Source organism: Pseudonaja textilis, chromosome 8, assembly GCF_049901715.1.
Source record: "Pseudonaja textilis isolate UNSWEBS1 chromosome 8, rPseTex1.2, whole genome shotgun sequence".
NCBI classification, from domain to species: Eukaryota; Metazoa; Chordata; class Lepidosauria; order Squamata; family Elapidae; genus Pseudonaja; species Pseudonaja textilis.
In genome coordinates this window covers 2,727,583-2,747,514 of record NC_141997.1, presented here as the reverse complement: position 1 = coordinate 2,747,514, position 19,932 = coordinate 2,727,583, and the positions used below count along the sequence as shown (strand labels likewise).

Below are 19,932 nucleotides of genomic sequence, written 5' to 3'. Positions count from 1 at the left end.
ATATAATCTCATATTGTCAATCAAAAATTAAATATCATTATCATCATCAATAATAATAATAATAATAATAATAATAATAATAATAAATCCATCATTTGACTATACTTTTATTCATTCATGTTTTACAAGATAATCATAATTTACTTAGTTTATTTTATAACAGTTCATATTATCATCCCAAATCTATCCTAAAGTCATTTTGTAGATATAATAAGAAAGAAGTACATCTTTATATATTTATTATTTTCTAAAAGTCTACATATTTCATTACTGTATTTTATTGTCTAACCATTGATAGAAAAGATCGCAAATTTTATAAAATTGTTTATCCTCTTGTTCTCTAATTTCAAATGTCAATCTACTCATTTCAGCACATTCCAATATTTTCTTAATGTTTCCCTCCTGTGATGGTATTTTCTCATTTTTCCAGTTTTTGGCAAATACAATCCTAGCCGCTGTTAATACATTTACAATCAGGTATTTCAAATCTTTACTATATATTTCAGGTAAAATTCCCAATAAAAATATCTCTGGTTTCAAGTCTATATGTTTTTTTGTCATTTTTTCCAACCACATGTGGATTTTGGTCCAGTATATTTTAGCATCCGCATAAGTCCACCACATATGGTAATATGAGCCAGGTATCTGATGACATTTCCAACATTTTTCGGATTTATTCTTGAACATTCTTGCTATTCTTGTTGGGGGAAAATGCCACCTGTAAAACATCTTATACAAATTTTCTTTATATGCTGTTGACATTGTCATTTTACAATTTCGAGACCACAATTTTTACCATTTCTCTAAATCAATCCCATATCAAAAATTCTTCCCCCAAGCAATCATAGTTTCTTTAACTTGTTCTTCTTCTAGTTTAATTTCTAATAAATATCCATACAATTTTTTAATCACCTTTTCATCAGTACCTGTCAAAATCTTATCTAAGTCAGTCAGTTTATCATAGAAACCTTCTGTTTTAGAATCTTTATCATACCTTGAATGTACTTGCGCATATGAAAACAAATTCATCTTTATACCTTGTTCCTCTAGTTTTTGCATAGATTTAAGTTCACCCTTTTCATTGAATATTTCACCATATCTAACTGTTCGTTCCTTTTTGTATATTATAGGATACGAAAATGCTTCAATAGTCGATAACCAGACTGGAATTTTCAAATGACATTGTCTTTTAATCTTCTCCCAGTTTAACCACAGAGACTCCCATATATGTCTTCTAAAATAATCCTGTGTTTTAGTTCCTTTATACCATAAAAAAGCATGCCACCCCAACAACAAATCATGTCCTTCTAGTGTCAACAATCTAGTATTTCTTAGTGTTACCCACATCAGATTTGTAGCTTGGTAGTACAATCCCCAATTAGGCAAACCAAATGCTCCTCTAATTCTAGCATCTTGCAAAAATTTTAACTTTATTCTCGCTTTCTTACCTTGCCATATATATTTCAACACAATTTCATTTAAATCTTCAAAGTAGTCTTTTCCAAGCCTAATTGGAATTGTTTGAAACAAATATAAAATTCTGGGTAATATATTCATCCTGATTGTTGAAATTCTCCCTATTAGTGACAGTTGTCAATTTTCCCATTTCGCCAAATCTAGCGCTATCCGCTGTTTAAGTTTAATATAATTATTCTCTTTTAATGTACTACATCTTGCTGTCAAATATATCCCCAAGTACTTAAGCTTATTTGTGACCTGAATTTTCAATAGGTCTGCCAGTTCTTCCTTTTGTCTTAATAGCATATTCTTTGTCAAAATCTTTGTCTTATCTTTATTTTCAAACCAGCCACCTTGCCATATGCCTCTATCTTTTCCAATAATTTTGGTGCTGTTTCTAGAGGGTCTTCTAAGATGAAAATCAGATCATCTGCAAATGCTTGCAGCTTAAATTCTTCCTTTTTGATTTTCATTCCTTTTATATTCTTTTCATCTCTAATATTTCTGTTTAGCACTTCCAAAGTTAACACAAACAACAAAGGTGATAGTGGGCACCCTTGTCTTGTTCCTTTTCGTATATTGATAGAGTCTATCAGTTCTCCCTCTATCATTACCTTTGCCGTTTGCTTATAGTATATAGCTTCTATTGCTTGAATAAATTTTCTAGCAAAACCCATCTGTTCCAACAGTAATAACATGAATCGCCAATTCACATTATCAAATGCCTTCTGTGCATCTAGAAATATCAGAGCCATTTGTTTTTCAGGATGTGCCTCGTAGTATTCCAAGGTGTCCAAGATTAGTCTCATATTGTCTTTAATTTGTCTCTTTGGCAGAAATCCATTTTGATTAGGATGGATAAAATTATTTAAATATTTTTAAGTCTTTCTGCCAATATTGAAGCAAAAATTTTATAATTGCATTTAGTAGAGAAATGGGTCTATAGTTCTTAATTTGTAATGGGTTGGCCTCCTCTTTTGGAATAAGTGTAATATAGGCTTCTGACCATGATTTAGGTATCTTCTTCTTTAACATAACTTCATTCATAACTTCTAGCAATGGAAGATTCAACGATTCTTGTAATGTTTTGTAAAATTCTGCCGGAAGTCCATCTGGGCCTTGTGCCTTTCCATTATTTTGCTTCTTGAGTGCTTCAGTTAACTCCATCATCGTTATATTGCTTTCTAACATTTTTTCAGTCTCTTTAGGTATCTGAGGTAAATTAGCATTCTGTGAGTACTGTTTAACTCTTTCCTCATCAATATTGTCTTGCATATATAATTTCCCATAGAAGTCTCGAATGATTTCCTTCTTCTCTTTGCTACCATGGCAAACTTGGCCTTGGTCATCTATTAATTGCAATATTTTCCTTGATTCTTTCTCCTTTCCTTCTCTACCTGGTTTGTTTGTGTCTTCAAAGTAGTTCTATTTAGCACCTCTAATTTTCTGTGCTAATTCTTCTTTTTCTATTTGACCCATTTTGTGTTTAATTATATCCATTTTTAGCTTGATGTCCTTTTTCTGTGGCATTTTCTGTAGCTCTTTTTCAAGTCTTTTATGCTCATCTTCTAGGGCCTTAGAGGCTAGTCTTTTCATAGTATTCCTTTTCCTTGTGTAGTCGAGATGCACATATTGGATTCTTCAGAACTGTAAGCAAGCAGATATATTCAGAGCAGTGGAGGCAAATTAAAGCCAGCCTGACTTAGGCAGAGCAGTGCCTTTCAGCTTCATTTTGCAGAAGCTGCTGTGGTGCAAAGTGGAAGCACTGACCAGGCGACCAGCAGCACAGCTCTTTAAAGCCTCTAACTCACCATCCAAAAATAGGAGAAACCCTAGGCTGAGGTGAGGACCCCAGCAAAGGGCAGAGATCATTGGCTGGGGTCCAGCTTTGTCAGCAAAGAGCCCATTCTGGCTCAAGGAGGAAGCCAGGGCCTCAGGAGTTAAATGGAGCAGAACAAGGGTTTAGAGTCACTGCTCAGTCCAGCTGAGCATACTCTTAGAAAGCCAGGAACTTAAAGGCCATGGCAGCAGGGCTCCAGCATGGGCAAGACTGCCTGTCCCACTGAAACAAAGGGGACAAACATGGCAGATCACACAGAAGCAGGGGCAAGTGGGGAGGATCAGGGAATCCCTCTGCTAAGCCTAGCCTAAGAGACTGACCTGAAGGGGCCAAGATTGGCCCCTAGAGCAGCAGTAATTGGAATTAAAGAAAAGCCTCTGCCCCCCAGGCAGGATTTCCAAGACAGAAGTGAGGGATGCCATGAGGAGGCAGAAAGCCATTGATAAGTGCTTTGCAAGAGCTGAAAGAGAGGTGGAGCAAAGTGGAAATTCCCATGCTCCAATGAATCAGCCAATGAGGATAAGACAGCAGAGACCTAGTACCCAAGCTGGACCACCAGAGGGGCCTGGTGAGCAGTCATCCCAACCAGTTCTTTGTTTGGATGATGATGACAATACCTTGGCTGAGTCACAGGAAAATTTCCAGGAATTTGAAGATCAGTGAGAGCCTCAGCCAAAAAGGAGGAGGCCGGTACCAGAAGCCACATTTACCCCCACAGCAGCAGGGCTTAGATCACTTGCAGTTATGAATCAGATGAAAGCTCTGATGTCAAGCCTTAATACTGGTTATGGCTGAGCAAGGGCACGAAACTAGTCCGGTTAACACAGAGAGGGTATCAGATAGTGATCAGTTCCTGGCACCAAGGACACAGGGGGGACGGCTGATCTTTCATAGGTCTAACTCAACCTTCTCATCCACACAAAGTGAGACTTCAGCCCCAGGGGAGGAAGAACAAAAAGAAATTGAGATTTTGGATGAAGAAGAGGTGGTGGCTGATATCCCACTATTCACAGGCCTTTTCCAGACAAAGACAAAGCAGCAAAAACACGGCAACTGATCCAGTGACAACAGAAACAGTACCCGACTTGACAGATCCAAATGAGTGACTCTTTGCTAAGCCAACAGTGGACTGTGAGACAGTTCCCTCACCTGAACTATTTAGAGAGGTAGTGCATGGATAATGGACCCAGCCAGTGATATTCCCAATGCCAGGCATGAATGAAAAGAAGATTAATAATATAGACCCAGAATTTGCTGAGACCTTTACAATACCCAACAATAGATGGACTGTTTGCAGCCTCAACATCCTTGACCACCCTAGCCAACAAGGCAGAGGAAGGCTTAAAGTAAAAGGACAAGAAGGCAGAACAGACCTTTCACAAGTTTCACCAGGCAACAGCATGGGCAGTCAATGCAATCACAGTTGCCTCCTTTTTCAGCAGGGCAGTCTTGGTCTGGCTTTGCCAGATGCAGGACACAGTGCTACCTGGAGATTGGCAATCACAACAGGATCTCAATGGAGGATCCCCTGGGCAGGATATCTCTCAACCAGGGAGCCTTAAGGCACCCAGAACTGCAATGGCTCCAACTGACCATATGGCATTTGAGCGGACTACGCTGAGTCAGCTCAAGTGCTCCACCAAGGTCATACAGACAATCCAGGCCTCAAGGAGGCCTTCAACCAACAGACTCTATGATGCCACATGGAGGGCCTTCTGTGGTTGGTGTGCAAAAGTACATATTGAACCAACCACAAAATCAGTAATTCAGATGCTAGAGTTCCTTCAGAATATAAAGGCCTGTCCCCCAATACCTTATGTGGACAGGTAGGGGCAATAGCATCAGTCTTGGGGTGTGGGAAGTTGGGGTCTCTCGCACGGCATCCACTGGTGCACAGCTTTATCAGGGGAGCAACCAATCTGAAGCTTCCAGTACTTCATAGGTATCCTACATGGAACCTGACCAAGGTCCTGAGGATGCTAATGGCAGAACCATTTGAGTAATTGCATTCTACCAGCTTACAATTCCTCACCTGGAAGGTGGTCTTCCTCATGGTTTACTTCAGCCAGACGAATATCGGAACTGGCAGCCCTGTCCATAAGAGAGGATCTTTGTATAGTTCACCTGAATAGGATAGTGCTACAGCTAGACCCCACCTTCCTGCAAAAAGGTGAATTCTGCCTTCCACAGGGCACAGGAGGTAATACTGATTTCTGAGGATACTGAGGATTTTTGTCCCAAACCGGTCCACGAGTTGGAAGAAAAGTGGCACTCTTTGGACATTAGAAGGGCAATACGTATTTATCTAAAGATAACAGCTCCTATTAGGAAAACTGAATCAATATATGTGTCAATCAGACCTAGCTAATTGGGCAACAAGACTTCACCATTAGCAATAGGTCAGTGGATTCAGGCATGCATAGCAAAACCTTATGAAATTCAGTTGATGCCACTGCCCAGATGAGTGACAGCCTATTCAAATAGGAGCATGGTCACAATGGCGGCATGGAACACGCAGGCATCTATAGAGCAGGGGGGCGCCAACCTTTTAGACCTCAGGGACCACCAAACTCATAATTTTAAATCCCAGGGACCACTAACTGGTTGTGTGGGCATGGCCTAATTTGTGGGTGTGGCTTGGTGGTCATGTGACTGGCTGGGCATGGCTTGTATGTAAATATTATAAATATTTATATAAACATTGAATTTTTTTATTAAAAAAGAGCAACTTTTACCCAAAATCAGGCAAAGTAGGCAGGCAGATTGAGTTGCTCACAGAATCACAGATTCATTCAGAGATCTATCTATCTGCCATCAGCTAGCTCAGTCTGTCACATAAAATTTGCTTGCAAGCAAACTCATAAAATTTGTTAGCAAGCAAACTCACAAAATTAATTCACAACACACCATGTAGGTACATATTGAATTTTTTTATTAAAAAAGAGCAACTTTTACTCAAAATCAGGCAAAGCAGGCAGGCAAATTGAGTTGCTCACAGAATTATTCAGTGATCTATTTATCTGGCATTGGCTAACTGAGTCTGTCACATAACATTTGCTTGCCATGAGTCTGCATTGAATAATAGAATCTTCAGTCCTAAGGGAGGTTCAGCTATGCTTAAAAGCAAAGCCGAAGATCTAAAGACTAGTTAGAAAGCAAGAAATCCAACCATTTCCTGCTATCCTAGCTAATCTAAATCTCCCAGCACAGCAGAACAGCTGATGGTCAGAAAAAGGAAAAATAGCAATTTAGCAGGCAAGTTTGCTGGGTAAGGAGTGAATGGGTGGGGAGGGTTCCTGTGGGCCATGTGGGTGGCACAGCCTTGTGTTTCTGCACAGCCTGGATTAATTGCTTTGGGGGGTGCTCTGGGGGTGAGATTTTTCTGCAGCCCACCAAAATTTTCTTGCAGCCCACCAGTGGGCTGTGGCCCACTGGTTGGTGACTGCTGCTATAGAGGATTTCTGCAGGGCAGCAACATGGTCCTCTCCATTCCCACTCATCAGACATTACAAGTTGGATGCCTTTGCATTAGCGAAGGCAGCCTTTGGCAGAAGAGTACTTCAAAGAGTATTTCAAAGATGTGAGGACTCAGGATCAGATCACACACACCCTTAGGACAGCCACCTTTGGTATGTGCCATTCATTTGATTCTCCAACCAGCACAACAGAGAAAGAGTGTTGGTCTTACCTGAAACACTTATTTTTATTGTGCTGGAGGAGAAGCCAATCTCACCCGGGCAACAGTCAGGGCCTAAGTCCAAGAGTGACCAGAAACAGCATCAAGAAAGTCTCCAGGTCAATCACTTAGCCTTCAACAAATCTGGGCATGTGCAGTAGGAGGCAGGACTAAAGAAATGATTGGCTCTGTTTTCAAGCAAGGAAGCAGAGCCAATACCCACGCATTGGATTCTCCTCCAGCACAACGAGAATAAGCGTTTCAGGTAAGATCAATGCTCTTTCCCATTAGTCCTCTCATATTCCTTTATTTTTCATAACCAAATTGCTGAAAGCAAAGCAAACATTTTTCATGACGAAGCTAAATAATAGAATAGTTGTATTCTAATGTTCCACATAATATTGTACATTGTAGGAGAAGCACTTTAAAATCAGATATTACTAATAATTCAGCTAGGATTATTGATTTAAACATCATAATAAGATTCCAAGAATGTATCTTGCATATAAATCAGACAAACAATAATACAGCAAAATAGTTTGCTTCTTATACAGGTGGTCCTCTACTTATCACCATAATTGAGCCCAAAATTTCTGTTGCTAAGTGAGATATTTTTAAAGTGAATTTTACCCCACTTTATGACCTTCTTTGCCACACTTGTTAAGTGAATCAGTGCAGTTGTTAAGTTAGGAACATGGTTACTAAGTGAATCTGGCTTTCCCATTGACTTTGCTTGTCAGAAGGTCAGAAGTAGAGGTGATAATATGAAACTGAGAGGCTGCAACTGTCATAAATATGAGTGTGGCGAAGTGTCTGAATTTTGATCATGTGACTATGGTGATGCTGCAATGGTTGTAAATGTAAAAAACAGTCATAAGTCTCTTTTTTCAGTGTTGATATAACTTTGAACAGTCACTAAATGAACTGTTGTAAGTCAAGGGCTACCTGTATTTAGAGACATAAACTCCAAGAGAACTGTAAGATTGAGTTTCACTTCCTGAAAAATAAATGGATGTTTTGATATTTTTTAAAAGAAGTTAAAATTATTTTATTAGCTGGGTGCAGATGCCACCCAGGTAAAAAATTACAGACCAATATCTCTTTTAAATACAGATTACAAAATTTTTATGAGTGTGATGGTGGAAAGACTGAAGCTAATTCTTAATGAAAGAATTCATCCTGACCAGAATGAATTTCTTCCCATGAGACAGATTAGAAGTAATACAAGAATGATAACTGATAGAATACTATGAAACACATCCAGGATGCTAAGTTGCTCTTGTCTTCCTGGATGCACAAAAGGCATTTGACAACCTAAACTGCGAATTTATGAAACGCCAGATATTGATGAAATTCAGGGATAACTTCGCAAAGATGTTAGATTTGATTTATTTAACTCAGAAAGCAAGGATAATGATAAATGGAGAATTTACCAATCCTTTTGAAATAAAAAGGGGTGTCAGGCAGGGATGCCCATTGTTGCCTCTGCTTTTTATTACAATATTAGAAACATTACTGGACAGAATTAGAATGAATGAGGAAATTAAAGGTACTAAGATTAAAAGACAAGAATATAAATTACAGGCATTTGCTGATGATGTGGTTGTTATTATAGAGGATCCAACAGAGTCAGGACCAACCTTATTAAAAGAAATTGATAAATTTGGTAAACTAGCTGGGTTGAAAATTAATAAGGAAAAAAATGTTAGTTAAAAATATAACAAATAATAAACAAAAAGAACTAGAAGAAATAATGGGACTACAAATTGTCAACAAGATTAAATATTTAGGTATATGGTTAAGACCCAAAACAATAACTTTGAAGAAGACAATTACGTTAAACTATTACAACAAATAGGAAGAGATTTGTAGATATGGAGCAAAATGCAGATTTCTTTATTAGGCAGAATTGCCACAATTAAAATGAATGTTCTACCCAAATTGCTTTATTTATTCCAAACAATCCCTATATTATTGGATAAATTGTTTTTCAAAGTATTGGATAAAATTACTATGAAATTCATTTGGTCAGGCAAGAAGTCAAGAATTAAGAAAATTTATTTACAAGACAATAAAAGCAGAGGCGGCTTTTGTCTTTTGAGTTTGTATATTTGTATTTTTAATTTTTTGTATTCAATAAAGTTTGTTAAAAAAATTATTTTATTAGCCAAATAATTTATTTATGTTCTCAAGGCAGTCTATTGACTTTAAGAGAATATGGGTTAATTTATATCAATTAGTTCCTGAAGTTATACAAACATCAGTATCTTACAGATGAAAATATCCTTTCACACACCAGTGTGAGTATTCAAAAATATACTTTGTGACACAAGTTTATTATCAATGTGTTATGTACATAATGGTGGAAATTACATACAATATTTGTTTAATATATAGCAAATTCACGTACAGTCAGTTTCATCTGATATAGTACTGTGATTTCCAAATATTGAAAGGGTTCGTGAGAATTACTTTTCCATGTAAATTTGAATGATTACATCCTATAAAATATAAATCAATGCAGTCTTTTATCAAGTAAGTGTGAAATCCATAATTCTTAAAATATTCATTTTATAGACACAAAATATAATTATGTTTACATATAATGCTGTACTACAAAATATTTGTTTACTTGTAGTTTGTTGTTTACAAAATTGTAGAAAGCACGGGTGGAATTGGTGCATAGAAGGTTTTACTCTTGTTTAATGTGATAATTGGTGCATTCAGTTTTTATCTGGTGGCATAGATTTTTGTATTGGCTTTTGAAGTTGGCAACATGACCAGATTTGTTTTTTCGCCAAAGTGATCTCTTTTTAGATTGAAGCTTCCTTATTGTTATGGGTAATCTGTTTTTCCTGGTTTGGGGAGTTGTTATTGGTACATATAATTTGATGGCTCTTTTGATTTCTAGTAAGAATATGTCGTAATGGTCTTCAACAGTATTGCATCCAGTGAATAGAAATTGCCAATCAAGGGAAGAGAGATCATTGATTATAAGATCATAGTTGCCTTTTTTGAAATTATAATTGGGGATTTTGTCATTGTGATGATTTTTGTGTGGACGTATGTTGAGACAAAAGTCAATCATGTTGTGGTCACTGTTGGAAAATGGTTCTTTAATTTGTATTCCATAAATTAAATTCAAACTATTGCAGAAGATGAGATCGAGGTAGTTGTTAAGTCTAGTGTTGTTGGTTACTAATTGTTCCAGTCCCAGATTTGTTACAGCATTGTAGAAGGTTGCATGTATGGGTTCAGTTGTACATTTGTTTAGGGTCCAGTTAATATGAGGTAGATTGAAGTCACCAAGAAAGATAAAAGTGCGTGGGCAGGATGCTGCCCATGTTAGTAATGTATTTAGCTTGTTTACATGTTCGATGTCATAATCAGGGGCTCTGTAACATAGTAAGAATCAAAATGTGATATTTAAGGACAGTTCACAGACAATGGTCTCAGGAGGAGCAAGCTCTTGGGTAACTTGGATGTTTTTTAGATGTAAGGACTTTTTATAGAAGATAGCAACACCACCTCCTCTACAGATTTCACAATCTGATCAGTAAACATGATAGTCTCTTACTGAGGTAATGGAGTCAGGGAGAGATGTGTTGAGCCATGTTTGACAGACAAATATGAAGTCGAATTTAGCCGTATTTTGTAAGAGGAGAAATTCAAGTATTTCTTTTTTGGCCACAAGATGGCAGTGTGCATGGTCTCAGTGGCTCAATGCTCCCAATGACTGTTCTTCTTTTTGTGTTTTTACTTCTTTTTGTTCCTGCATTTTACTCCATCCTGCAACGGACTAATGTACTGTTGAGAAGACCTGATAAGTATAGGACAGCAACTCAAAACTCAAGTCACCTTTGCCTATACAGAGTCCCACAATATCCCATCGGAGATAGCAAGATCTCCGGGAGCTCCGTGGATTGTTGTTGGATTAAGCAAGCGTAGAAGACTGCATAGGGAGATAAAACAGAAGCAGGGATGCAGAGTGAGTCTGCTAACTCAATTGAGGAAGAGACCGCAAAAAAAACCATTTCCTCACAAACGCCAGATCCCTCATAAACAAAGTGGATGAACTACAGCTGCAGATCTGCCACAATCACACAATTTGTGAGTGCTGTCTACTAATCATCACAGAATCCTGGCTGCACCCGCCAATCCCTGATGCTGCAATGGAGCTAGCCGACCAGACCTTGCACCGTCAAGATCTCAATATAGCCTCTGGTAAGAGAAGGGAAGGGGCCTAATTATTTATGTACATAAAGACTGGTGCACAAACAGCAAAATGACAAACAGCCATTGCTCACCAGATTTAGAGGCCATGACTGTTCAGTGTAGACTGTTTTATCTGCCATGGGAGCTAACAGTAGTTACCATCACTGCTGTATATTTACCTCCAGATGCTAATGTAAGCATGGCACTCAGTCACCTTCAAGGCATAATTACTGGAGCTTCCAGTTTGAGTTCCTTCAGCGACAGACAGAAATCCGCAATCATGCACGGTTTTGGTCTGGGCTTGCTGCTGGAGTGCCCCGAGCTGGCTGGTTTCAGGGCTAAGCCACCCCATAGAGGTGGTGAAGAGGGGGGAGACTGCCAGCAGGGTTGAGGAGAGCCGCATCTCTCCTCCTCAGCTGTCCATTACTCCCTTTCCCAAAGGCGGTTGCAGCGGTGGTCAGAAATGGCCACCCCAAAGAAGAACTCGACCAGAAAAGAATGTGCAGGTGGAAGATAAGAAGTGAAAGTTTTGGCTGACTGGGTTAAATTGCAAAAGCAACAACTAAGGTACCCTGGAATTTAAACTTACAAAAAAATAACATCACTCCCAAAGAAGAGTCAGAAGCTGCGAAGGAAAGTGAAAAGGGAAAGGTTTTGGGTGTTTTTTCTTCTCTCCCTTTCCCTATACTGACAACTAAGAGACTTAAATAAGAAATCAGAAAAATCTGCTTTGACATCAACAGGCAATTAAGCTGAAAATAAAACAAAATGTCAAAGGGATAATAAAGATTTCTGGACACTAAATTTTTTTTTCATAAGCAGGAAGGGAGAGAAAAAGAATAAAAGGGCAGGATCTGGAAAGAGGGAGGAGACTGCCTGGAATTAAAAAGAATCTACAGTAAAACTTCAACAAGACTTCTAAAAGATACATTTTAACTGAAATTTTGTAGCTAAACAGTAGAACCCCAGGAAGAGAAAGTGAAAAAAAAGAGCAAAAAGAAACAGCTTGTGTGTATTTGGATAACTTGGTGATCTTTGGATTCTTGGTTATTGCATTTGAATGACTAAAATTAATCAAGTGGTTGTTTAAAAATTTATACAATGGCACTGCTTCTGGATAAATTGAAAATGGAACTTAAAAAGTATAAAGAAGATGCACAAGAAGGAAGGGGTTCTTTTGGCTTCGTTTTTCAATTCTTAGAAATGGAGATTTGGAACTATGAGAAACAACAAGAAAAGACTGCAAAACAAGAAGACTGGGAGAAAGAAGAAGCCATCTTTAATGAACAAGGAATTCTATATGGGGAAGAAAAAGGAAAGGGGGAAAGAGAATGGAGAATTTAAGACTTAAAAAAACAACCAAAGAAAGGAAAAATAATTCTAAAAATAAGTATAATACTGGAAAGCAACAGAAGAGGGGAATACAGAAGAGAGAAATAGAGGTAGAGAGACAAGGGGGTAAAAGGGGGAGAGAGAAGAAGAGAAGAAAGAAGGAAAGGAAAAGAAGTTACAAAGGACCGAAACAAGATATAGAGAAACAGGGCATATTTAGAGATAATGGGTGAAAATTTAACTGAAAAAGGTATTCTGTAAAGGTACATAAGATTGTATTGTTATATTAGTAATAGAAATAACTTTAGAAAATTGGAAACAATGTATGATTAAAATGAGGGATAAAATAGTGTAATTTAGTGAAATGTTCGTTAATAAAATAAGTGAAATAAAATAAATGAGAAAATTGAATTAGGAAGGGACGGGAACATTTTAATTAGTTAATGTTTTATAAAATATAAGTGAAGGGGGGGAATTAATTATGGAAAGCTTATAATTGTTCCCATGGAAGTATGATATTTAATTGAAAAGTAATGTTAAAGTTAAGATTTTAATGAATATTAACATTAATGATAGAATTGAATTGGAATGGAATGTGTTGTTTTAATTACATATATTTATAATTTTTTCTTTTTTTAAGAATGTACCAAGCAGAATCCGAATGGAAGTTATGTTTTATATTGAATGTTATAACTTTAGGGTATATATTGAAGCCTAAATAAGAGTTAAATGGATAAACTTAAAAGATATAAAGGCATCATACTCCAATCAGTAACTACAGGAGAAACTTTGTTTAATGAGAAAAGATAATAGATAATTGACACAGGACAGACAAAAAATATAAATATAATGATTTGAATAGAGACGAGATAATTAAAATAAAATTGAGAAAATTAAAAGAGGGGAGAAGCTATGCAGAAAATGTAAAACAGTAATAAGATATGGAATAGAACATAAAAATGAGCATGAAATTGAATTTGTGTCTGTATGAAGAAATGTAACCCAGGATTATGCTACTTTCAAAAAAGAGGTTTTATTTGTATTTTTTTTTTTTGTGAAAACTCAAATAAAATTTACAAAAAAAGAGAGACATAATTACCATGCAACAAAGAGTTCATCCTGAGGGCGTTCACATCATTGCTGGGGATTTCAACAGAGCATGCCTAAAAACTGCTCCCCAAACTTTACCAACATGTGAAAACACACTTGATCATGTGTACTCAAATATTAAGCATGCTTATAGAGCAAAACCTCTTCCCCACTTAGGACAATCAGACCATTTCACCCTGCTTTTACTACCAGCTTACACTCCCCTTATGAAGAGAACAAAACCTAGCAGTCAAACTATTAGATCCTTGCCTGAAAATGTCCTCTCCCAGCTTCAGAATTGTTTTGCCCGCACAGATTGGAGCATCTTCAAACAACAGGACTTTGAGTTATACACAGAGATTGTGCTTTTCTACATGAAGACCTGTGTAGAAAATGTCACTATGGACAAACGCATACGGACCTTCCCAAACAGGAAACACTGGATGACCAGTGAATTCCAGACTCTGATCAGGGCCTGTGACCTGGTTTTAGAGCAGGTGACACCTCAAAGTACAGCACTGCTAGAGCTGAGCTGAGAAGAGGCATCAAACATGCTAAGGAGATGTAATCTTCTTCTTCTTCTTCTTCTTCTTCTTCTTCTTCTTCTTCTTCTTCTTCTTCTTCTTCTTCTTCTTCTTCTTCTTCTTCTTCTTCTTCTTCTTCTTCTTCTTCTTCTTCTTCTTCTTCTTCTTCTTCTTCTTCTTCTTCTTCTTCTTCTTCTTCTTCTTCTTCTTCTTCTTCTTCCAAGGCTTCTTGCATTGAGTAGCTTGCACTTAAGGCCAGTTGTAGTTTGAATTGAGGTAGTTGGGGGTGTGCGTGCCTAATCTTGGGTGATAGTGGATTGGTTGAAGTAGGGTTGAATGCTGAGTTGTGGAATGTGTGACTTTCTTTTGATACGGTCTGCACAGTATTCAATGTACAGGTCCTTCACTCCATTGTCTAGACAATTCTTGAGTTCTGTGCATAGTATACGGGAGCGGGCATGTTGCTGTAAGGTTAGGTCAGGACAAGATAAGAGGTTTTTATGGTTGGTGTTGTTTTTGGCGAGTGAATTTATAGTATAAATGAATTTACGTTTGCTTAATTCATTTTTGCAAATGACTCTGCAGAAGTGTGGATGATCTTTGGAAATTGGGCAAAGATATGCTGCCTAGGGAACAATAAAATAAGAGGGAATATAGGCCACAGATGGCACAGGAGAGGTCTTCCGAAATTATGTGGCTCTAAAGGTGATGATAGGAGAACTGTTCTTTTAAACTTGCAAGTTTCTGTTAATGAAGAATGAAGTAGAATTAACTTAGCTGTCCATATTTCCTATCTGATTTAAAGCTGATAATAGCAATAGTACTTAGAGCAAATGAATGGCTAGCAGTCCTCCATAGGAGGAGAGCCCCTCCCCCCAGCTGCAGGATATTGATGAATTCCTGCAAGAGCTAGAAACCAGATTCGAGGACATGGAGGAGGATCAATATGTAGAGGATGAGTTTCAGAATTTAAAGCAGAGTGGGCGACCCATTAAAGAACATGTCCGTGAGTTCAGAAGAGTCATGGGAAAACTACTGCCCTGACTGAAGGATCTACTAGTTCATTTTTTCAGAGAAAACCTTGACAAGCAAATTAGCCAAGCCACTGTATATCGGAACATTCCCAATCGATTCTCTAACTGGTCATAAAGTTTGGTTGCGGTTTGTGCACCAATGACATGTGAAGGCAACCAGGTCCTAAAGAGACCACCTGGACAAACAGATCACAGACCACCTGGCTGACAGGATGCTGCTGCAACATAGCCAGACTCAAGACCCAAGGCCAGTTGAAATGCTACAGATGTGGAGGGATAAGACACTTTGCATCAACAATTGCAACTCCAGCCCCAAAATCCAAGCCAGAACCACCACCCAGGGTGCGACCTGAACGAGGCCCCAGGCATGCTGCTGACAAGTCCTGAAAATACTTCCAGGCCATACAAGTCCCTCCCTACCCAGCGAAAGGGGGCGACTTCAGCTGACGATGACCAATTGCCGGAACCCTGACAGTGAGGATGAGGGGGAACCAACCCAATGTTGAGTGAAACTATTCAACCTTTCATCTTCCCAATATGCCTCACAGCCCCCAAAACAGGGACCCAGGGCACTTTTGAAGCCCGAATAGACTCAGACTGCACCAGACGTTTGATTAATTATCCCACAGTTCTGAAATTAGGGATCAGAGCGAAGAAATTGGCCCACCCAATTAAGTTTGAGCAAGTCAACAGGTCCCTACTGGGGGGAACCCATACCACCCACCTGACTGAACCAGTGAGGCTAGAGCTAGCAGCCCACTGGGAATCAATTTGATTCATAATAGCTCTCAAAATAACAGAGACAGTCATACTAGGGCTTTCTTGGCTAGACAAGTGGGGCCCAACTATCTGGTGAAGAGGAGGCAGCCAGAGGCTGAGAATAGCAAGAGGCCCCCAACCCCCTCTGCACCAACAAATAGATGCATCGCCCACACAGGAAACTCCCCCCAGGGCCCCACCAGAACAACTGGTGGTCACATCCAAACAAACCCCAGAGGCTGAACAGATCCCTGGAGAATACCACGACCTTACCAAAGTGTTCAGTGAAATTGAGTGTGATGTCCTACCCACCCACCGCACAATGGACTGCGCCATCGAAATCATCCCTGGGCCAAGCTTCCCAAACCCAAATTGTACACCATGGCACCCCAGGAAATGCAAGAAATGCACAAATACATAGATAAAAACCTAGCAAGAGGGTTCATCGAGCTGGCCAAGCCACAAGTTGCAGCCCCAGTCCTATTTAAAAAGAAAAAAGATGGGACTATGAGATTATACGTGGACTTCCAGGGGATAAATGGCATATTTGTGCACAACTTATATCCCTTCCCCTTATGAAGGACATGCTGTCCCACTTAGCCAAAGGCAAGGTCTTCACTAAACTAGACCTCAGAGAAGCATATTACTGAATCAGGGAGAGAGACGAATAGAAAACAGCTTTAAATTGCTCCCTAGGAAGTATTTCCATTTTAAGTGTTTCTTTTTCAATTAATGAATTGGAATTATTAAAATATCAGCCATTATTTTATATACACAGTGCAATATCTTTTTTATAGACTGTCATTTTCAAATCCACTTTCAGTTCCATCTCAGTGTCTGGTGAAACTTGTTCCTCTTCCATAACATTTTTTAAACACCAACTAGCAATAATGTCAGAGACTCTTAAAAGTAACTGAATATTACTGATCTCAGCTCCTCACCTGCTTTCTTCATTTGCCACTGCTTTCACCATTCAACTTACAATAACAATTGAATCCAAACCACTACATTGTTGAAATATTTTTGCAGTACATTACCAAGATGAAAAGGCAAATGAGTTTGGTTGCTTTCTTCGACAAGAAAACAAAAGGAGATCCAAAAGAGTCACAACCACAACCGTTGGAGTCTGAGGAAAGCAGTAGCACATCATCCACACTGCAACCTTGGGAAAGCAGCAGCACATCATCAAGTACTGGAAGAACTGAGTCGGACATTAAAAGGAATCTTCCTGACTGTTGGACATTGCAGCAGTACAATAATTTTAGGGAAAAATACGATGGACTTGAAGTTTCCCAGAAAAAGTTAGGTTGCAAGTATTGCAGAAGATTTGAAGTTTTGACCAAAAAAACCAGTGTCCATGCAGCAAAGGAATAGAAAAATTTCCAAATTGAGCCATCACAAAAGAGTAAAGAAATGCAGCAAGCTTCTCTTAGAAAAAAATTGAGGGAATATTTCTCATCTAAAGCTCACAACATTTGCACAGAGAAGTTGAAGCAATGTGAGCAGGATATAATAAGCAACGGACTGGATAAGATGACTGAGAAATATTTGGTAGTACTTGTAGAGTGTTTACTACAGTCTACAATCTGGCACAAACATGCAGACCATTTCCATATATAGAAGATTTGACTGAACTGCAAATTAAAAATGGTTTAGATTTGGGAATAGGGTTGCATTCACGTAAAACTGCAGTTGCAATAGTAGATTTCATTGCAAAAGACATTAGGAAACATTTATTTAGCAACATTATTGAAAAACCTTGCAAAATCTGTTTGATCATTGATGAAGCCTCAACGATATCTTCCAAACCAGTTCTTATACTGTACTTAAAAGTTGAGGATCCAGTTTTCTCACCAACCATTTTCCTTTAATTAGTAGAATTAGATAAACAAGATGCAGAGACAGTATGTTGTTCAGTTATGGAAAGTTTGAATAAAGTTGGGTTTAATAAGAACTATCTAGAGAAACATTTAATTGGATTTTGCTCTGATGATGCCAGTGTTATGCTTGGGAGAAAATCTGGGGTAAGCACTAGGACAGCTAAAGACTTTCCAAACATGGCGCTGCTTAAACCATTGTCTGTAGCTTGTTTTAGATGATCCTATTAGGGAAGTAAAGCAAGTAAATCATTTTCAAATCTTTATTGATAAAATATATTCTATTTTCCATCAATCCAGTAAGAACCTAAGTGAATTTAACAAAATTTCCAACCAACTTGAGATTGAAATTATAAAGATTGGTAGAATTTTTGGACCAAGATGGGCTGTCTTGTAGTTTAAGGTCAACCCTAACTGTGTGGCATGCTTATCCAGTGCTACACCAGTTTTTTTGTTCAAATAAAAAATACTCTGGTATTGTGATTGGAAGGATCGGTCCTGTTGGGAGTTTTGACTCTGATGACTGTTAGATCGTGGATTGACGTCAGAACCAGGAAACGTTAATCTGAAGGGCAAGCCAGTTAATTAGCACGTTGCCTTAATGGGTATAAAAGGACACAGCTGAGCTGGTGCCTTTCGCCAGGAACAAAATGACTATTTGAGTGAGGACGTTACAGCAAAGAGCTCTGAGGCTGAGGATTTATTGCCAGGACTGGTTTGCTGGACAGAGTAAGATTTATGCTGTGGTTTCTGCCAGCCGTTATCTAATAAGACTTCTTTCCATTTGATTTAATTGTGAAACGGCTGCTTTCTGTTTTGTTCGTTTGAATTTCGAAGGGGAGTCATAACATTATTGTTCCTGGCCCAAACAAACCATCTTTCAAGCAAGATGGATTTAAATCAACTGCAGCGTTTGGTGGAGCAGCAACAACAACAAATTAATCAGCTACTGCAAAGCAATGTGACGCTTCAGAATCAGGTAACACAGTTGCTGAATTATGTTTCCAGCTTACCAAGCCCTGCTGCTGTTCCCCCTGCCCTTCCTGTGAGGAAAAGCCCAGTATCCATGCCGGAGAAATTTTCAGGACAAATGGACATGTTTCCGGCATTTCTGGGGCAGTGTCAATTATTTATGTCCTTGAGGCCTGAAAACTTTCCAAATGATCGGGCTAAGACAGGATTTATTCTTAGCCTTTTATCTGGGCAGGCTGCTAATTGGGCTACTCCCTTGTTAGTTCAAGATAGCCCGTTGTTGAATGATTTCTAGGGTTTTCTTCAACAAATGAGAGTGATGTTTGAGAACCCAATTAAGATACAAACTGTGGACAGACAGTTATGGGACATTAATCAGGGGAAACGTTCCCTGCAGGAATACGTTGCAGAATTTCGTTTGCTGTGTTTGGACTCTAACTGGAACGAACCGGCTCATATGGCTGCATTCCAGGAAGGCTTGTCTGATGCCATCAAAGATGAGCTGGTCCATGCAGAGAGGGCTTTAACTTTGGATGCATTGATAGTTCAGTGCTTACGAATTGAAGCTCGTTTACAGCAACGTGGACGCAAACAGCTCGGTATGGAACCATCTTCGTTTTCTCGTGCACAACCCACGCCACTGAGAGTTTTCTTCAGTTGCAGATTCCTATCATTTAAGTTAATTTTCTTATTTTTCCTGGCAAATTTTCATTATTTTCTAACTCCAGTGCAACTTTCTTGTTACATCATATTCAGGAAAGAAAATAGAAGGATTAAAGTTAAAATTTATGACTCATGTTATACAATTAAACAAAACAGCACACACACACACACACAAAGTATTTCTTGTTCTCCCTACAGTCTAGCAGCTCAGTGGACATGAAAAAAATTAATGGGAAGATTATATTATCAAGCTATGTAAGAGGCATAGAGCTGAGTCTGATTAAGAGGTGGAATTCTTTGAATGAATGAATGAATTGTTTATTGGCCATTAGACACAAAGGAGTTTGTCTTTACTGTACCTTTTGCAATCTGGCAAAACTCTGATTTAAAACTTTAAAAAAATATGAATTAAATCATATTAAATTACAAATTATAGTAAATAACGAATGTCCATATTAAATTATAAAGTGAAATGTATCTGGAAATGACATAT

The 19,932-nt window shown here is 38.3% G+C and overlaps 1 protein-coding gene and 1 pseudogene across 1 annotated transcript in view; both read left to right on the top strand.

The window, feature by feature from the left end:
- Positions 1-19,932, top strand: part of IL1RAPL1 (interleukin 1 receptor accessory protein like 1) — a 1,645,997-nt gene that overhangs the window by 1,342,384 nt on the left and 283,681 nt on the right. The window lies entirely within an intron of this gene.
- LOC148125092 (E3 SUMO-protein ligase KIAA1586-like) lies at positions 4,766-18,201 on the top strand (annotated as a pseudogene).